Source organism: Rhinatrema bivittatum, chromosome 3, assembly GCF_901001135.1.
Source record: "Rhinatrema bivittatum chromosome 3, aRhiBiv1.1, whole genome shotgun sequence".
Lineage (NCBI taxonomy): Eukaryota > Metazoa > Chordata > Amphibia > Gymnophiona > Rhinatrematidae > Rhinatrema > Rhinatrema bivittatum.
In genome coordinates this window covers 374,260,554-374,279,330 of record NC_042617.1, presented here as the reverse complement: position 1 = coordinate 374,279,330, position 18,777 = coordinate 374,260,554, and the positions used below count along the sequence as shown (strand labels likewise).

General features: G+C 45.8%; 1 protein-coding gene across 1 annotated transcript in view; it reads left to right on the top strand.

Moving 5' to 3' along the window:
- BCKDHB (branched chain keto acid dehydrogenase E1 subunit beta) overlaps positions 1–7,925 on the top strand; it is a 624,159-nt gene extending 616,234 nt beyond the window's left edge. Inside the window, exon 11 of the mRNA XM_029595551.1 lies at positions 7,611–7,925. The gene's annotated coding sequence lies outside the window, so the exon portion shown is untranslated. The remainder of the gene's footprint in view (positions 1–7,610) is intronic.
- Positions 7,926–18,777: the final 10,852 nt, after the last annotated feature.

Sequence of the window (18,777 nt, the reverse complement as noted above, 5' to 3'; positions counted from 1 at the left end):
TGAGTACCCACTCCTCGGGGACTACCCTGCGTTACTGGCTATCTGCTCTTCGGAGGGCCTTCCTGCCTGACTGCTACCAGACCTGCTTCTCAGGTCTCTCTCTCTTCTGGAATCATCTCTGTGAGTACCTCAACCGACTTCTACATTACTAACTGTTTGAGGATTCTTCGCGATGTACCCCGAGCCTCGGGCCACTGCCGCCTTTCCTCCACTATGTTATTCAGCATTTCCTGCGCTGCAGAGCTTTGTATCATCACTACGGAGCCACTTCCGGGTTCCGGCATCTCTACCAGTTCCTTCAACATCTACTGTACAGACATCCTTGGCATACCCCACTCCACGGGCCACTACCAGATCTGTATTCCTGAGGTGCCTACACTCATCAGAGGAGATCCCCAGCCTACCCCGCTCTGCGGGCCACTACCGGATCTTCTCATTTGTGGCATAGCTCTGGGTATTCCCCATTGCTTAGAACTGTACTATTATAGCTCCAGCTCTATGGACATTACTTTTTCCTTCCTTCATAATAAAGTCTCTACCTATAGCTGTGTCCCACGCCACCGAGACTACGCCTGCTGACGGTGGGCGGAGACACCTCTCATCTCAGCCCAGGGTTCACATTCTTACAAAAACATAACAGATTGCTAACTACTGGACCTGGCTCAGGTCTCAGCATTCCAGGCAATCTCCGGCCTGGCCCAGTGTCTGGCTGAACAGAACGGGCACTAGAGACTCTGGCTAATGCCTTCAATCAGCTAAGTTCTCGGCTGAATGCTGCATCTCTACCTGACAAGGCTACTGCCTCTTCACCTACGGGGCCTGTAATACTTTCTGTGCCCTTGCCTGCACCCACTCGTTTTACAGGTGACCCCTTATTATGCAGAGGCTTCCTGAATCATTGCTGTATGCACTTCTCCTTACAGCCTACCTACTTTCCAGACGTAGTGTCCAAAACTACGTATATCCTGTCTCTTTTAGATGGGAAAGCCCTGGCCTGGGCTTCTCCTCTCTGGGAGCGTAATGATCCAATCCTCAGTGATCTGACGGGGCTTCCTTACTCTCTTTCGTTCTATGTTTGATGACCCCGCTCGTAAGACCGTCGCTGGATCTGCACTTCTATTATGAATGTATTCTTGTAAACCGCCTAGACGGACAGACACATGTCTTATTATGCGGTATATAAAACATTTTAAATAAATAAAAAAAATAAATAATTACAGGTACCAAACCTCTAACTGACTTTGTTATTGAGTTTAAAATCTTGGCCTCTGAATTACATTGGGAAATGGGTTGTCTACGGACTATCTTTCTGGAAGGTCTCAACTTTTGCATAAAAGACGAATTAGCAGCCCGTGAGCTCCCTAACACCTTGGACTCCCTCATCGATCTTGCGGGACGAATTGCCCATCGTCTGCTTGAGCGGTCCCAAGAAGTAAAGGGTCCTAAGAGGGTGACTCCAGGAATTCCACGCTCTCGTCCAGCACCAGTTACTCAGATCACTTCCTTACCCAGTATTGAGGAGGAAGAACCTATGCAATTAGGCTGCAGCCACCTAACAGCCAAGGAGAGGCGTTATCGCAAAGATTAGGCATCTGTATGTACTGTGGGCAACCTGGCCAATGCCGTTCCCTCCTGTCCTATCTGTCCGGGAAACTTGCAGACCTAGGATCCGCCTGAGGACTCCTCCTAGGTCTAATTTCTCCATCTCCTTCACTGACACTCCCAGTCTCCATAATTTCGAGTACCCTCAAATTTCACACTTTAGCTGGGCATGATGGACCCTTTATCTGGCCCAGCATGTCAATTTCTTATGTACTTACATTCTTAATTAGTTGTAATAAATATGGTAACTGTGCTTGCTGATATTTACGAAGATATATTTCATCCAGTAGGTAGAAATACCTTAGGTTTATTCAGAATTTATATATCTGTACTGGTTACTCTGCCCTGCAGACATCATTAATCTCTGATTTCCTAGAGTGTGTAGCAGATGGACTCAGGACCAATGGGTATAGTGTGCTCCTAGCAGTTGGAGACGGAGTCAGATTTCAATCTGATGCCAGCACTACATATACCCCTGCAGGAAGCTCTGCTCTTCAGTATTTGTCCGTCTCCTTAGCAGTTTGGGACTCTACACACGCTTGCTCAGCGTTAGGAAATCCAAACCAAAAGAAGAAAGAAAATCTTACCTCTACAAGACTAGCCCCGCTCTCCTGCGGTGATACCTAAGGGTCCCTCCCCCAGTCGAGAATTCCTGAGGTGATTTCCGAGATCCCTTAGAGGCAAGCCTCGGTAGGGCAGCCGGTTCCCGGCATGGACTTAGCCTCCAGGAGGGAGCGGCTGAGAGGCAGCGGGTGCAAGAACGAGCGCGGCGGTGAAGATATTGCCCTCTCCCCCCACAGCCAGAGACCGCCCGGCATGAGACCAGGAAGCACTGAGACAAGGTAAGGTAGAAAACTTTCTTATGTCTCTGGTCACCACGGCTTGGATAGCCGCACAGGTCGGCGCATGCATATAAACGCACGGACCGGGTTTGAACGCCCCTACGCACACAAACCATGGCACCACCGGCTAAGAAAGCCAAAGCACAAGCCCTCTGTCCAACCTGCCACATAAGAGCTGCGCAGCATGAAGAGGCTACTGCCCTGTGCCTACAATGCCGAGACGGCTCTGGGAGAACCAGGGCAAGGGCCCCCCCCCCCAGCCAGTACAGGAATCCGGATCCACCGATAGCACCCTGGAGCTCTCTATCCCCAGCTCGGCCCTCCAGACGGGGCCCTCGGGGAATGCCGCTGGGTTCAATATAGACCCAGGAACCTTTCCCTGGGTGGAATTCTTTAAAGGTCTGCAAACCTTCGTCCAGGTGCAATCAGCACCACCGGTGACACAGCCACAGCCTCCACTACAGGACCCAAACCTCCCAGGCCCTTCTCGGCCTCCCAGAGACATGCCTCCCCCAGACAAAAGCCTAACCTTAGGGGACACGGCACCTCGGAGGAAGACCAAGACTCCCTGGAGGAAGGGGAAATCCCTCCAGGAACGGAACCATACCAAACCATGATGCGTTTCTTCTCCAAAGACGAACTACCAGACCTCGTGTCCCTGAGCCTGAAGGAGCTGGCCATCCCAGGCACAAGCTCCACAGCTGAGCCAAAGACAAACCCTCTTCTGGTCGGGCTCCGTCAACATTTCCCATTGCTGCAAGTCATACAGCAACCGATCGACCTGGAATGGAATGCTCCGGAGGCCAGTTTCAAGGGAGGACGGGCCCTAGAAGCCCTATATCCACTGGAACCCTCAGCCAAAGAACTCCTGGTGTTTCCCATAGTGGACGCCATGGTCTGCGCTGTCACAAAGCGAACTACCATTCCAGTTGAAGGAGGATCGGCACTCAAGGATGCCCAAGACAGACGTTAGGAATCCATCCTTAAACAGTCATTTGATGCAGCAGCTATGACTCTACAGATCGCTGCCTGCTGTGCCGTGGTGACACCCGCATGCTTGTCAATGGCCAGGAACACCACCGCGCCCATCGAAACATTAGAACCAGCAATATCCTTTCTCATGGATGCGACTTCCGACCTGGTGCTCACTACAGCCAGAAGCGTCTCATCCATTGTGGCAGCCAGAAGGCAACTCTGGCTCTGAAGCTGGTCAGCCGACGCGACTTTCAAAACGAAACTCACGAGAATGCAGTTTAAAGCAACCCTCCTGTTCGGAAGTGAACTGGAGAAGTTAGCCAACAAATGTGGCAAATCCCCAGTACCTCGGCTACCGGAGGACAAGATCAAGAGAAGCCAATGCCCCTCTCCCCAAACATCCAGGGTCAGAGGATCACAGCGTTTCAGACCATACAAGAATACATACCAAGCACCTCGCCCTGCAGGCAGGGGCCAGTCCTTTCAGAACAAACACAACAAAAGGGGAGCCGGCTCAGGTCCAGGCCCCAGCCGCATCCCACAATGAAAATCAACAGACCCATCCACAGGAAAAAGCCATACGGGGAAGGCTTGCCCGATTCTACCAAAGATGGGTTGAGATAACGTCGGACAAGTGGGTCCTAACCATCATTCGACAGGGATACTTTCTGGACTTCCACTGCATCCCTCCAGACAAAATTGTGAAATCTTCTTGCCATTCCCCTTCCAAGAGGACGGCAGTGGAAACAACACTAAGCAAATTGCTCACCTTAAAGGCTATAACACCGGTGCCCACGCACCAATGAAATACTGGACACTATTCCATCTATTTTATCGTCCCCAAGAAAGAGGGAACTTACCGGCCCATCCTGGACCTCAGGTTGGTCAACCGCTACCTGAGGGTACCACACTTCTGCATGGAAACCCTACACTCGGTCATAAGGGTGGTACAGCCGGGAGAATTTCTGACCTCCCTGGACCTGTCAGAAGCCTATCTGCACATCCTGGATCATCAGCGCTTCCTATGCTTCACGATCCTGGACCATCACTACCAGTTCCAAGCGCTACCCTTTGGGCTAGCTACAGCCCCTCGGATGTTCACCAAAATGATGGTCGTAGTGGTGGCGACACTGAGGAAAGAAGGAATCCTCATTCATGCATATCTGGACGATTGGCTGATCAGGGCAAAATCTCCAGAGAAAAGTCATCAGACGACCACCAGAGTCAAGAATTTCCTGGAGAACCTCAGATTGGTCGTCAACGCAACCAAGAGCTGTCTGCAGCCCTCCCAATCTCTGGAATACCTGGGAGTCCAGTTCGACACCCAACAGGGCAAGGTCATTCTTCCCTCTACAAGGAGAAGGAAATTGATGGACCAGTTGAGAAAACTATTGAACGGTGCTCGCCCCACGGTATGAGACTACCTCCAAGTCCTCGGACTCATGACATCAACCCTAGAAGTCGCACCATGGGCAAGGGCCCACATGCGACCACTACAACGTTCCCTACTGTCACGATGGAACCCTCCAGTTACCGGCAAAGGTACAGATCCAGCTCCTATGGTGGCTACAAGAAGACCACCTGAGCAAGGGAGTAAAACTATCCCCACCGACCTGGGTCTTGCTCACCACGGATGCAAGCCTACGAGGGTGGATTGCTGGGCTGTCAGGAACTGATGGCCCAGGGACAATGGGACAAGGAAGAGTTGGGATGGAACATCAACCGTCTGGAAGCCCGGGCAGTCAGACTAGCCTGCCTACGATTCAATCACAGACTCAGAGGAGAAGCGGTCAGATTCATGTTGGACAACGCCACAACAGTGGCCTACATAAATCGACAGGGAGGAACCAAAAGCCAACAGGTGTCCCTGGAATTGCCCCCCCCCCCCCCCCCAATGGCATGGGCGGAAGCACACCTACAAGGGATCTTGGCCGCCCACATCGCGGGAAAAGACAACGTCACTGCGGATTATTTCCACAGGGATAGTCTAGACCCAGGGGAGTAGAGACTGTCAACCACAGCCTTCCAGTTAATAATAGACCGTTGGGGAGCTCCAGCCATGGATCTTCTGGCAATCTGGTCCAACACCCGTCCCCAAGTTCTTCAGCCGCAGACGAGAACCACAATCCAGGGGATCAACGCCGTCGTCCAGACCTAGCCACAGGAAGACCTGCTGTACACCTTTCCTCCATGGCCACTACTGGGCGGTATCATCCGCAAGATAGAACACCACAGAGGGCTAGTACTTCTAGTGGCCCCGGACTGGCCAAGAAGGCCATGGTACACAGACATGTGAAGACTTCTGAAGGGGAACCCTCTGTGTCTACCTCTACACAGGGACCTGCTCCAGCAAGGACCGATCCTTCACGAAGACCCTACTCGATTCTCGCTTACCCTCTGGCCATTGAGAGGACTCTCCTGAAGAAGAGCGGAAACTCGAGGGCAGTGATTGACACCTTGCTCCGAGCATGCAAGTTTTCCACATCTTTAACTTACATACGAATATGGAGAATATTCGAAGCCTGGTGTGAAGACCATGGCATCCTTCTGCGGACAGTCAAAATTCCCATGATCCTAGAATTTCTGCAGGACGGCTTAAAGAAGGGGTTGTCTCTGAACTCCATCAAGGTTCAACTGGCCGCGTTGGCCTGCTTCAGAACCAAAGTGGACGGCATCAGTCTATCTTCCCATCCAGATGTCTTCCACTTCCTGAGAGGGGTCAAGCAAATCTGACCACCACTAAAGTGGTCGGTACCCCTATGGAATCTCAATCTAGTACTCAACTTCCTAGCGGGAACTTCTTTTAGACCTTCATGCGGTATGTCCCTACGGCTCCTGACCTTGAAGACTGCATTCCTAGTGGCAATATGTTCAGCCCATCGCATCTCTGAACTTCACGCACTATTTAGTTATTTATTTACTTACTTACTTACTTACTTTTCTAAGCCGATGTTGGTGTAAACCTTCACACCGGTGTACATTGCATCACATTGCACCACTATCCTATTGGGAACCATTCCTCAGATTCACACCGGGATCCATACAGCTATGCACTGTCCCCTCTTTCCCTCCAAAGGTGGTTTCTCATTTCCACCTAAACCAAACCATCTCGCTGCCATCTCCAGACGAGCATAAGGACTCGGAAGACTTACGCCTCCTTCTCCATCTTATCGTCGGCAGACTCCTAGTCCGATACCTGGAAAGATCGAAATCCGTTCGAAAGACCGACCACCTATTCATCCTTCACAGTGGGAAGAAACAAGGAGAAGCGGGCTCGCGGGTAACCATAGCCCGCTGGATCGAAAAAGTAATCAGGGTGGCCTACATAGTGGCAGGCAAGCCTCCACCTCTACAAGTCAAGGCCCATTCCACCAGAACCCAGGCAGTGTCCTGGGCAGAAACCAAGATGCTGTCACCCGCCGAGATCTGTAGGGCGGCGACATGGACCTCCATTCACACCTTCTCGAGGTTCTACCGCCTGGATGTTCAGGCCCGGGAGGACACAACATTTGCAAGGACAGTACTAAGTGGGCCACGGGCAGCCTCCCACCCGGTTCGGGAGTAGCTTTTGTACATCCCATTGGTCCTGAGTCCATCTTCTACACGCTCGGAAATGGAGAAATTAGTTACCTGATAATTTTGTTTTCCTTAGTGTAGACAGATGGACTCAATATCCCACCCACGGCTGCCTCAGAATACGGAAACCTCGGGTGACAATCCCTGAGAGCAAGACAAGCACGGGTAAGCCACGCTTTACCTCTAGTTAGGACACCCATAGTTACCGGGTGTCGGCATTTGTCGGTTGAGTGCACTGGCAGTCTCCAGCTAAAATTCACGTCAACCAGTTCAAATTAATCAAGTTAACCAAGTTAATCAAGTTATTCAAGCACACATATATCCACACTTGCTTTTCGAGGAGAATACTGAAGAGCAGAACTTCCTGCAGGGGTATATGTAGTGCTGACATCAGATTGAAATCTGACTCCATCTCCAACTGCTTTCAGGAGCACACTATACCCATTGGTCCTGAGTCCATCTGTCTACACTAAGGAAAACGAAATTATCAGGTAAGTAATTTCTCCAATAAATGCATAGGTTTACCCTGCAAAGATGAAGTTATTTAAGAAATGTTACAATTTTAAAATCTTTATCTGAAATGCCATTAATGAACTTTTATCATTTATCTTGCAGGCCATAGAAGAAAAATTGATGAAATACAGAGACATTTCATAAGAACATTTACTGAAATTTATCTCTTCTGGGTATCTATCACTGGTATCTTTCTTTAAAGCAGTCTATGTGGATGTTCACTACGCACAGAAGCGTAGAATCCTTTCTAAGCAGGAAAGAAATAATGGATGATTACATTAAAAATAGTTTCATATTTATATTTTAAAGTGTCACGATGTAGTATATATGAATTTTGTAGAAATCTTCAATATTTGGTTTCTTCATTGTGTAAACAGTGGATAGATGGTTTCATTCAATAAAACATATTGCACTCTAGTTCCTTATGCTGACGTATTCTTTTTTCCCTTTAACCTGCGAACTCTAAATATGCTGATAAAAGAAGTTGCTACTTTTCTCCTGATAAGATAATATATCTTCATAGTTCCGGTTTCTATAATTGAGTTAAGAATGCAAATACTCTTTGATGTAGAACTTTGAAGTTTTCTAATAATGTTTAAATTGCCAATGATTTATATTTTCTGACATCAAAAACATTTATTGTAATATTTATTATACTGTGATAAAATCATACAGATATCCCTTAGTCCATTCCCTTGCCTCCAGACAAGATCCATTTTTCATGCCATTTCTGCTAAATATATAGTGAGATTTAGTATGAGAAGAAATAGAAAATAGCAAAGAACAAGTGTGATGGTTTCAAGGACATTTAATAATTTTGTTTTTTACATGGCACCTTAGAAAGTCAATGCATGATAAAGACTAAGGATAGTAACTATAAACAATAGGGGGTAATTTTTAAAAGCCCAGCGCACCAAAACCGGGAGATATGAAAGTATGTCCAGCTGGCACGTACTGCGCAGATTTTAAAAGGTGCCCCAGTATACCATGTCTTCCAGTATGTGCACAAATAAGTTGCAAAAAAAAGGGGCGGGATGTAGGCATGGCTGGGCAGGACATGGGCATTCTGGGATTTTAACATTCACAATGCGCGCTGGGGTCCCCTGCCACGTAACTTTACTACTGCTGTGGATGGCAAGGAAGTAGTAAAATAAAAAATTCTAGGATTGTCAGGGGGGTGCTAAAAGGATAAAAGGGAGGCTGTTAACTAAGCGGGTAAGGAAGTCCTATCCCTTACCTGGGTGAACTGTGGAAACTGTGTGTTAGTGGACCCTTGATCCATCTGAGAGCAGATGGATCCACCGAGGGAAGGCCCTCTAATGGTATTCTTGGTTGGGAGGCGGAACAAGACCAGGAGACCGGACTGGAGCTTCACCTTTACCAGCCCTCGTTCCCCGCAGGTTGAGCCCTTGGGTGCCGGGGCCGACAGAACATAGGCAAGGGTCTCCTGGCCGAAAGTGTCCAGTGGATGGTCTGAGTCAAGGCTGGCGGAGATCCGGAGGAACAGAGACAATCCAGGAGTCGAGGCAGGCAGCAACGGTGCAGTACGGTAAACCAGGCCAGAAGTCGGGGCAGGCTGAAGACAAGCAAGAACCACAGAACACTGCCAAGGTCAGGAAGGGCAGAAGACAGGAGAATCGGGATACCAAGCCGAGGTCAGAGCCGAGGAGACAACCGAAGACAGGAGGTGGAACCTCGGGAGCAGGAACACAGGAACAGAGGCAGGAGCAAGCAGGAACACAGGAACTGGAATGCTGGAAGGAAGCAGGCATGCAGGACAAGCAACTCTCATGAGCTGACCTTTTGCCAAGGCAAGGAACAGGGCAGAGAGCTGGGCTTAAATAGCTCAGAGAGATGATGTCATCTTTGGAGGCCGGGCCGAGGTTTCCCGCTACGGCCCCTTTAAGAAGCAGCAGCAGCATGCGTGCGCCTAGGAAGGCAGACGCGAGGAGGAAGTCGGCAGCGTCTGAGACTGCATCGGAGGTGCACAGCAGTCGAGCCTGGGAGCGGCCTGCCCCGTGCTGCCGGGGCGAGCAGCAAACGCTGGTGCCTGCTGGCCGAGGTAAGGGAGCCCAGCTGCGGCAGTCCGCAGCCGGGATTCCCAATTGCGTCGACGCATGTGTCTACTAAAATCCCCCCACTTACGCAGTAGAGGTGGCATTTGCATGCCCTTGCTTGCGTCCATATTAAATTGTGCGCATATAGCCTATTTTATATCATGCGCATATATACGTGCATATGTTATAATATAGCTGTGTTCTTTGGCACAAGCTGACATACGCACAAATATGTGCGCCTACACACTGGTATCAAAGTTACCATCTAAGAATATACGTAGAAAATATCTTTAGATTCATTGATTCATTTTGTATGTCTCTATAAACTATGTTGTTCATTTCAACAGACAAAATTATTTTATTTTTGAAATTATTCATTCATTTTCCACATAGGTCAATGGGGGAATTAATGCATCCAATTATGGGCTCCATAATATGGGCTTTATATTTGTTTAGTGTAAGCAGACATCAGCAGCAGAGGGAAGTGCACTCTAAGCCACGAACGTGGAACCAAAAGTGGCATGATTAGCCCAAGGCATCATGACAGGGCAAAGTAGCCCAAACAGAAGCAACAGCAATCCCTTGGCACCATGAGAGAAGCAAACCATAATCAAGTATGGTAAAAACACCCCAAGATTCCAAACAAGGCAAAGAGTGGCATGAAGATCCCAGTACACCAAAAGAAGTGGAAAGCAGTACAAACAGTAGCATGAATGACCCAGAGCACCATGAGAGGGGCAAAGCAGCCACCTACAGTGGTAAGGACACCCCAAGTCCTTGTGAGTGAAACAAAACATCCTAACAGTATTAAGACAGAGGAAACTAGTGGAAATCTATAGCAGTTCTTACATGAATAGATTCTCCTCATCATCATCAATGGTAGGGTGAAGAGAGTGCTGGAGTTGGTCTATGATGAGATGGTAGGGAAAGACTGTTGGAGGAATCTTATGACAAGAATTTCCAATTGTCTTGGCCCCTGCAAATTCTTGGGATTTGGCATGATCATATTGAGACATAATTTTTCTCAGCTTTTTTTCTCTCCTGCTCTATAATCATGCAGGAATTAAGTGGCATATTTGTCATCTTGCTTGCTCAGCCATTTTTGTTTCTTTTTGTATGCAATCAATAAATATAACGATCTGACTTAACTAACTAGCTAATTATAAGAACAAAAGATTAGATATGCCTTTCCATGGTGGATCAGCATCTCATCTCTGACAGTGGGTCACAAGTATCCAGCATTCTGGCAGATACCATAAAGTAGATCTGTTTGTGCTAGAGTGAAATGAATGCTGGGGTTGAGCTTGGGTGAAGAGTGTTAAGGTTGGGCTAGAGGGGGTAAATAATGCTGGTGCTTGCAAGCTGGCAATTAAATATGCACGGACAACCAACATATGTTACATAGTTACATCAAATTTGATGCCATGTATGGAATAATAATACTAGGAAAGTTGTAAAAATGGTACAAGAAAGCTTTCAAGCAGTACATTTGTCTAATCCTTTTTTTTGTTATGAAAGTAGGGCAGATGATTTCAAAAGGTATAAGCAGGTCTACCATATTTATCAAGGTATTATTTACAGCTGTTATAGGAAACACTATGCAGCTTGGAGTACATGATTTGTTAAAGTACCATCTACAACAGCGCTTCTCAACCGGTGTGTCGCGTGCTATCGGTCTCCTGCTGCTCTTCCCCCCCTCTTCCTTCACCGAGCGAGAGATGGACAATCTTCCACTGCTGCCGTTGCCGCCTGGGCTATCAGCACGTTCAAGCCTGGATAGGAATGGCAGCAGTGTTAGTGGAGGCTGGCACCTGCGGCTGGGCCTTTTCTTCTTCCCGCACCTGCCCCCACCCTGGCCCGGAACAGGAAGTGATGTGCAGTGGGGTGGGCCGGAAGAAGAAAGAGCCATGCTGCAAGAAAAAGTAGCAGCGGCAGTCCCGAGCAGTAGCGTGGGCCCGAAGCAAAATCAGAAGCAGCCAGAAATCAGCACAGGAGACAGCAGAATTAGCCTCCCGTGGCCGATGGGATTCTTCTTTCTTGGCCTGCGGGGACTAGAGGAGGAGGCTGCTGCAGCTACCATTTGTGCTCGGGGGGAGGGCAGGAAATGAGAGACAGCCAGCCTGTCTTTAAGTGAGATAATGTATGTGTGATTGAGAGTGTGCATGTGTAACTGTGACAGAGTCTGTGTGTAAGTGAGAGCATTTGATTGAGATCATCTATGTAAAGTGTGTGAGAGAGAGCATGTGCTTAATTGAGAGAAACTGGTCAGAGAGATGATGTGTGTATATAGAAGAGACAATGGAAGTGACTGGTCAGGGAGATGACTGGAGTGTGTGTATGAGAGAGAAAGAAAGTGATTATGGGAATGAGAAGCCTGTGCATGTGGAGAGAGCTAGCATAGGAGTGAGAAACGGGTGTCTATGAGACACAGCATCAGAGTGAGAAGCCTGTATATGTAAGATAGAACATGGGAGTGGGAAGCCTGTGTGTGTGTCTGTGTGTGTGTGCATGAGAGAGAGAGACTGATCGGGAAAGTGACTGGTGTGTATGTAAGAGAGAGACTAGTCGGGAGATGATTGGTGTGTGAAAGACAGAAAGTGGTCATGGGGGTGTAACTGGTATGTGTGTGTGTGAGAGACAGAGAGACTGGTCGTGGGCACTAAGGAAGAGGACCATGAGTACAGAGCTTCAGCCACCACTACTGCTTCTGGTGTTTGCTACTGGCCTGAATGGAAGAAGAGTAGGACAGCTGCTGGAGGGGGTTAGTAAAGGTGGCTTTTTAAGTTTATTTTTCTTGATTGACTGCCATTTTAATTACTGAATATTATATGATGTATCTGCTGTTTTGAAATATTTTATTGGTGTTTGGAGAATTTTAAATAATTTTTATGAGTTTTTAATTGTTGGATATTATTCTGTTCATAGTTGTAGTAAAACATTTATTCTGCTTATTAGTATAGTTATACAATTATTTCTCTGTTGGGATCTATAGCTGCCTGGCTAGTTCTGTTTTCCTAATAGGAGGTGTATTGGTGTTTAGGACCTGATTTAATATTTATAGTGTTGCCTTTTCATAGGTAGGGTTGTTACTGTTTGAGTTCATTCCATAATAACAAGTGTAACTGTGTGCGGATTAGTTTATGTACATTACTGCAGATCCTGGGAGTATGTTAGGTCGGTTCTGTGTATGTGACCGAGGTGAGGTATTTTACTGTATCAGTCTTATTTGTTATATTTTCTCAAGAGGACATGTATTAGTGATAAACTGCTGTCTTTTCATAAGTAGGGCTATTGAGCCTGGTAGTTGGAGTTTGTGTTGCTGTTACTGAGATGACACTAGACCCAGAATATATTTTTTGTAAGGTGAGTTGTACGGGGAATGTCATAATTCTGCTTTACATCCATAATTGTGGGTCAGGGGGATTCCTGTGGATGCAATCTGTACTTTTACATTTAGCCCTATGATGGTCATGTGTTCAGTGTGTCACGCATGTGAGAACCATCTGTCAGGTGTGTCCCGACAGAAAAAAGGTTGAGAACCACTGATCTACAAAGTCCTAAAAAACTAAAACTCCTTTACCCAAAGAAAGGGATTATTTCTAGTTTGTTCAATTCAGTTATAAAAGCTTGGTGCAGGAGGAGCACTGGCATTAAGAAGCACAAATAGGTATACAGAGCAATGCAGCAAGAAAAGTAGCATTAACACCTCAAGGCTTACAGAGAGGGGTGTGGAAGCAAGCTAGGGGTTTATAGTTTTACAATCATATAACGTTACCTAGTATTCTGGAGACACGCCCACTCATATAGGGCAGACAATCATGATAGACAGAAGAAAAGCACACCGTGGTACTATCAACACCTCCAAGCATGGTGAGAGGGATAATCTAGGAATAAGAGAGGCGTCAAATACCCAAGGGACCATGAGAGGTACAGCAGATGTGCAAAGCATCAGACTGGTATGGCAAGACCAATAGTCATTAATTATAAGAGAATTGGAAAAGAATTTTGAAGATAGCCAGAGCAGAGACAGAAATACCCATGACCGAAAGTCACTATGAGACTTAGCAAAGTAGCAAGAGTTATGGCATCAACACCCTAAGGTTCTGTGATGGGGGAGGGTGCTGGGGACAATATAGTCCAAACACAGGCATGAACACTCCAAGACACCAGAAGTGGAATAGGTGACACCAACAACATTTGCATGAGCACCACAAGGCATCTGAAAAGGAGCATAGAGCACTAAAACAATAGTATAAACACCACAAGGCACCTAAAGAGAGCATAGGGCACCAGAAATTGTGGCATGATCACTTCAAGTCCCCTACAGAGGGTGCCACTGGCCGGATTGAAAAGAATTTCCATGCATATCTAAAAATGTTGCCTGTGTATATATCTTATGAATAGAAAACTAATCTCTTGTAGCACTAAAAATAAGGCAGGGATAGCGGCTCAACAAAACAACAAACATAAACGCTAATATCCCAGAGGTTTAAGGTAGTGTATAAACGTGAATTCACAACATCATCTAGAATACTTCTGATGAAAGACCTCATACAAGGCATACATTGATCAATGCTAGTTAGCACCAAAGTATACTGCCAGTATAATCATGGGTCTGTGATATGCTGATCAACTTTTTTTCATTTTTTTGCTCAAGTGAGTGTGTGGCCCACACACTCACTTGGGCCACACACTCACTTGAGCAAAAAAGTTGATCAGCATATCACAGACCCATGATTATACTGGCGGTATACTTTGGTGCTAACTAGCATTGATCAATGTATGCCTTGTATGAGGTCTTTCATCAGAAGTATTCTAGATGATGTTGTGAATTCACGTTTATACACTACCTTAAACCTCTGGGATATTAGCGTTTATGTTTGTTGTTATATCTTATGAATGCCAGAAGGAAGTTCTTTTTAGCACAATGCAAGTGTTCAAAAGGAAATTAACATTGAATTTGAGAGCTTGAAATCATATTCAACATACACTAGCATACAAATGAGAATTGCTCCTATCAAGGTATGTACAAAATGAACCCTTCTGGAGACATTACCCTGTGAGGAACAAAGATTATCGACAATAGTGACATGAACACCACAAGGTACCGAAAGAGCAACAAAGCAGCAGTAACAATGGTATTAACACTTCAAGGCACAGTGAGAGGGGCAACGCAGTAGCATGCACACCACAAGGCACCAAGACAACAGCAAAGGGTACCAACAATAGTGGCATGAACACCAAAAGGCCACTATGGAGAAGCTAAAGGCACCAACAATAGCAGCACCTAAAGAATAACAAAGCAGCAGCAACAGTGGCATAAGCACTGGAAGGAATAGTGAGAGCGGTGAAGCAGTAGTAGCAGTGGCATGAACCCTCAGGCACCTACAGAGGAGCATACAGCACTAACAATAGTGGCATGAACGCCACAAGACACCTTCAAAGGGCGCACTCAGTAGTGGCATGAATACCACAAGGCCACCTACTAAGAACAAAAGAAATTGCCATGCTGGGTCAGACCAAGGGTCCATCAAGCCCAACATCCTGTTTCCAACAGAGGCCAAACCAGGCCACAAAAACCTGGTAAGTACCCAAACGCCAAGAAGATCCCATGCTACTGATGCAATTAATAGCAGTGGCTATTCCCTAAGTAAAATTGATTAATAGTAGTTAATGGACTTCTCCTCCAAGAACTTATTCAAACCTTTTTTGAACCCAGCTACACTAACTGTACTAACCACATCCTCTGGCAACAAATTCCAGAGCTTTATTGTGCATTGAGTGAAAAATAATTTTCTCCGATTAGTCTTAAATGTGCTACTTGCTAACTTCATGGAATGCACCCTAGTCCTTCTATTATCTGAAAGTGTAAATAACCAATTCATATCTACTCGTTCAAGACCTCTCATGATCGTAAAGACCTCTACCCCCCTCAGCCGACTCTTCTCCAAGCTGAACAACCCCAACTTCTTCAGCATTTCCTCATAGGGGAGCTGTTCCATCCCCTTAATCATTTTGGTTGCCCTTCTCTGTACCTTCTCCATCGCACTATATCTTTTTTGAGATGCGGCAACCAGAATTGTACACAGTATTCAAGGTGCGGTCTCACCATGGAGCGATACAGAGGCATTATGACATTTTCTGTTTTATTAACCATTCCCTTCTTAACAATTCCTAACATTCTGTTTGCTTTTTTGACTGTTGCAGCACACTGAGCCGACGATTTCAAAGGATTATCCACTATGATGCCTAGATCTTTTTCCTTGGTGGTAGCTCCTAATATGGAACCTAACATCGTATAAATACAGCAAGGGCTATTTTTCCCTATATGCAACACCTTGCACTTATCCACATAAAATTTAATCTGCCATTTGGATGCAAGGTTCTCCTGTAATATATCATAATCTGCTTCTGATTTAACTACTCTGAAAAATTTTGTATCATCTGCAAATTTGATAACCTCACTCGTCTTATTCCTTTCCAGATCATTTATAAATGTATTGAAAAGCACCGTCCAAGTACAAATCCCTGAGACACTCCACTGTTTGCCCTTTTCCACTGAGAAAATTGACCATTTAATCCTACTCTCTGTTTCCTGTCTTTTAACCAGTTTGTAATCCACGAAAGGACATCGCCTCCTATCCCATGACTTTTTAGTTTTCTTAGAAGCCTCTCATGAGGGACTTTGTCAAATGCCTTCTGAAAATCCAAATACACTACATCTACCGGTTCACCTTTATCCACATGTTTATTAACCGCTTCAAAAAAATGAAGCAGATTTTTTAGGCAAGACTTCCCTTGAGTAAATCCATGTTGACTCTGTTCCATTAAACGATGTCTTTCTATTTGCTCTACGATTTTGATCTTTAGAATAGTTTCCTTATTTTTCTCGGCACCTAAGTCAAGCTCACTGGTCTATAGTTTCCCAGATCGCCCCTGGAGCCTTTTTTAAATATTGGGGTTACATTGGCCACCCTCCAGTCTTCAGGTACAATGGATGATTTTAGGGTGTGTGAAATAAGTACAATTGGCATGTGTGCAGGGAGGTGTGAGGAGGGTGGATTTGTGTCTGCTCGGAGGGTGTGTGAATCACAAACATTGGTCACATGTGTGTGGGGTGTGAGCGTTTGTGCAAGGTGTAAGAGCTTCCGCTTACATCCACCAGATGTCGCTGTTTTGTGGAACCAAATTTTAAAACTTTTTTACCAGCCCCCGGTGTGACATATATGTAATGTAAGTGTAGAAGATCCTTGCCGTATGTGAGGTGAAACTTGTGTCCAAATTTGAACGCAATCGATTAAGTGGTTGCTGAGATTAGCGATTTGGTACAAACTATTTAACATTTTTATTTATATAGATGGTGGTTCTGTTTTTCCATTATTAATACACAGAGTCTGGCTTCTTGGGGTTTCCATTTCAGTTTTTTCTAATTTGTGCTCCTTTATTTTGTATTCTGTATTTGGTGAGGGTCTGTCTCTTCTCTGTGTGTGTGACCATGATGAGAGATTCTTCTAGCATGTAGTGTCTGTATAGGGATCTATAGCAATCGGGTTTGTTTTGTTTCCTCAGTAGGTGGTGTATTGGTATTCTAGGACCCAGTGTAATATTTACCCTTGCTTTTTCACAGGTAGGGTTATTGTTGTTTGAGTCCTTGGTGTTATTACTGTTGTGTTACAATGGGATTGCAGTATAGATTTTGAGTGTCTTTTTTTGCGGGGTTTTGTGTTAGTTCACAATGTATCTGGCAGTGGAAGGTGTATGATGAGCTGTAAGGGAAAAATCCAAGCTCCATTGTTTGGGGGAATTTCAGTGGATGCACAGAGTTATAGAACTGGAAGTGCAGGATTTATATTGACATTCTGTCCCTTCCTATATATTCCAGACTGCACTCATAGCCATGTAGAATTAGTTGAATGAGGCTATCAAATAATTATATAGTGTGAAACTGACCAGCTTTTGAAAATTATGCAGAAGACCATTTGGACTTTTTTATTAACACTTTTTTTATAACCAATTTTAATGCAGGATCCATGCTAGAGAGGTGGGTGAGATGAAGAAATGTCATTTTGGCTCCCCCCCCCCCCCCCCCAAATTCTACTGTCTAGAGTTGCCACTGATTTTCTGTGACTTTAAGCATTAGTACAAGAAGGATTATGGGGGGGGGGGGGATGCTGGAGAGGCACACAAATGTATTGGCTCCCGGGCGCTGGAGACCCTTAGTATGCCACTGGGTGCGAGCCATATGGGGCCACAAGCGATGGCAAAGAAGATTGGAGATTTGGCGGGCCGCAAGCAGTGCCCAACCTGCTCATGACACAGAAAACCACACAGTCAGCGGGCGTGATCGAGAATGAGGTAGGAATCGGGGCCAACCCCGATTCCTACCTCATTCTCGGGGGGTGGCAGCGCAACGGGGGTCGCAGCGCAACGGGGGGGGGGGGGGGCGCAAGGGAGAAGGCTCGCCTAGGGCGCCTAATCCCCTTGCACCAGCCCTGGGTCTGACCCAGTATGGCATGTTCTTAGGTTCCTTCCACCTTTCTTAAAGCGTGGAATACATCTGGACTGCGCGTCTAAGATTGTATTTTTAAATAATGTCACTGCCTGTTGAACACTTTTAACCTTTGCAGCTGCACCTTGCAGTTTTTTTCTAACTATTTTCCTCATTTTTCAGTTTCCTTTTGAAAATTTAGTGTTAGACTGTAGATTTCTTATTGTCCCCCTTCCAGTTATTAGTTTAAATTTGATTATATTATGATCGCTATTGCCTAGTCACCCCACCACCGTTACCTCTCTCACCAAATCCTGCATTCCAATAAGAATTAAATCTAAAATTGCTCCCACTCTCGTTGGTTCCTGAACCAATTGCTCCATGACGCAGTCATTTATTCCATCCAGGAACTTTGTCTCTAGCATGTCCTGATGTTACATTTACCCAGTCAATATTGAATAATTGAAATCTAATAAAAACAAATGGGAACTCCAAATTTATTTCTTAATAAACCCTAAATACCAAAATGAAGGTGTCAGCAAGCCAGATGTTGTATGTTTCAAAGGAAACCAACCGGTCTTCTCAGTCATTCACCTTCATAAAAACACTTTATTACACTATTCAAAAATTCTTCAAAAAAATTGTTTTTTCAAAATATATATATTTTTTTTTATTTTTATCCCCAGTCCGTAGAGTATGTTCAACAACAACCCCTTGAACAATT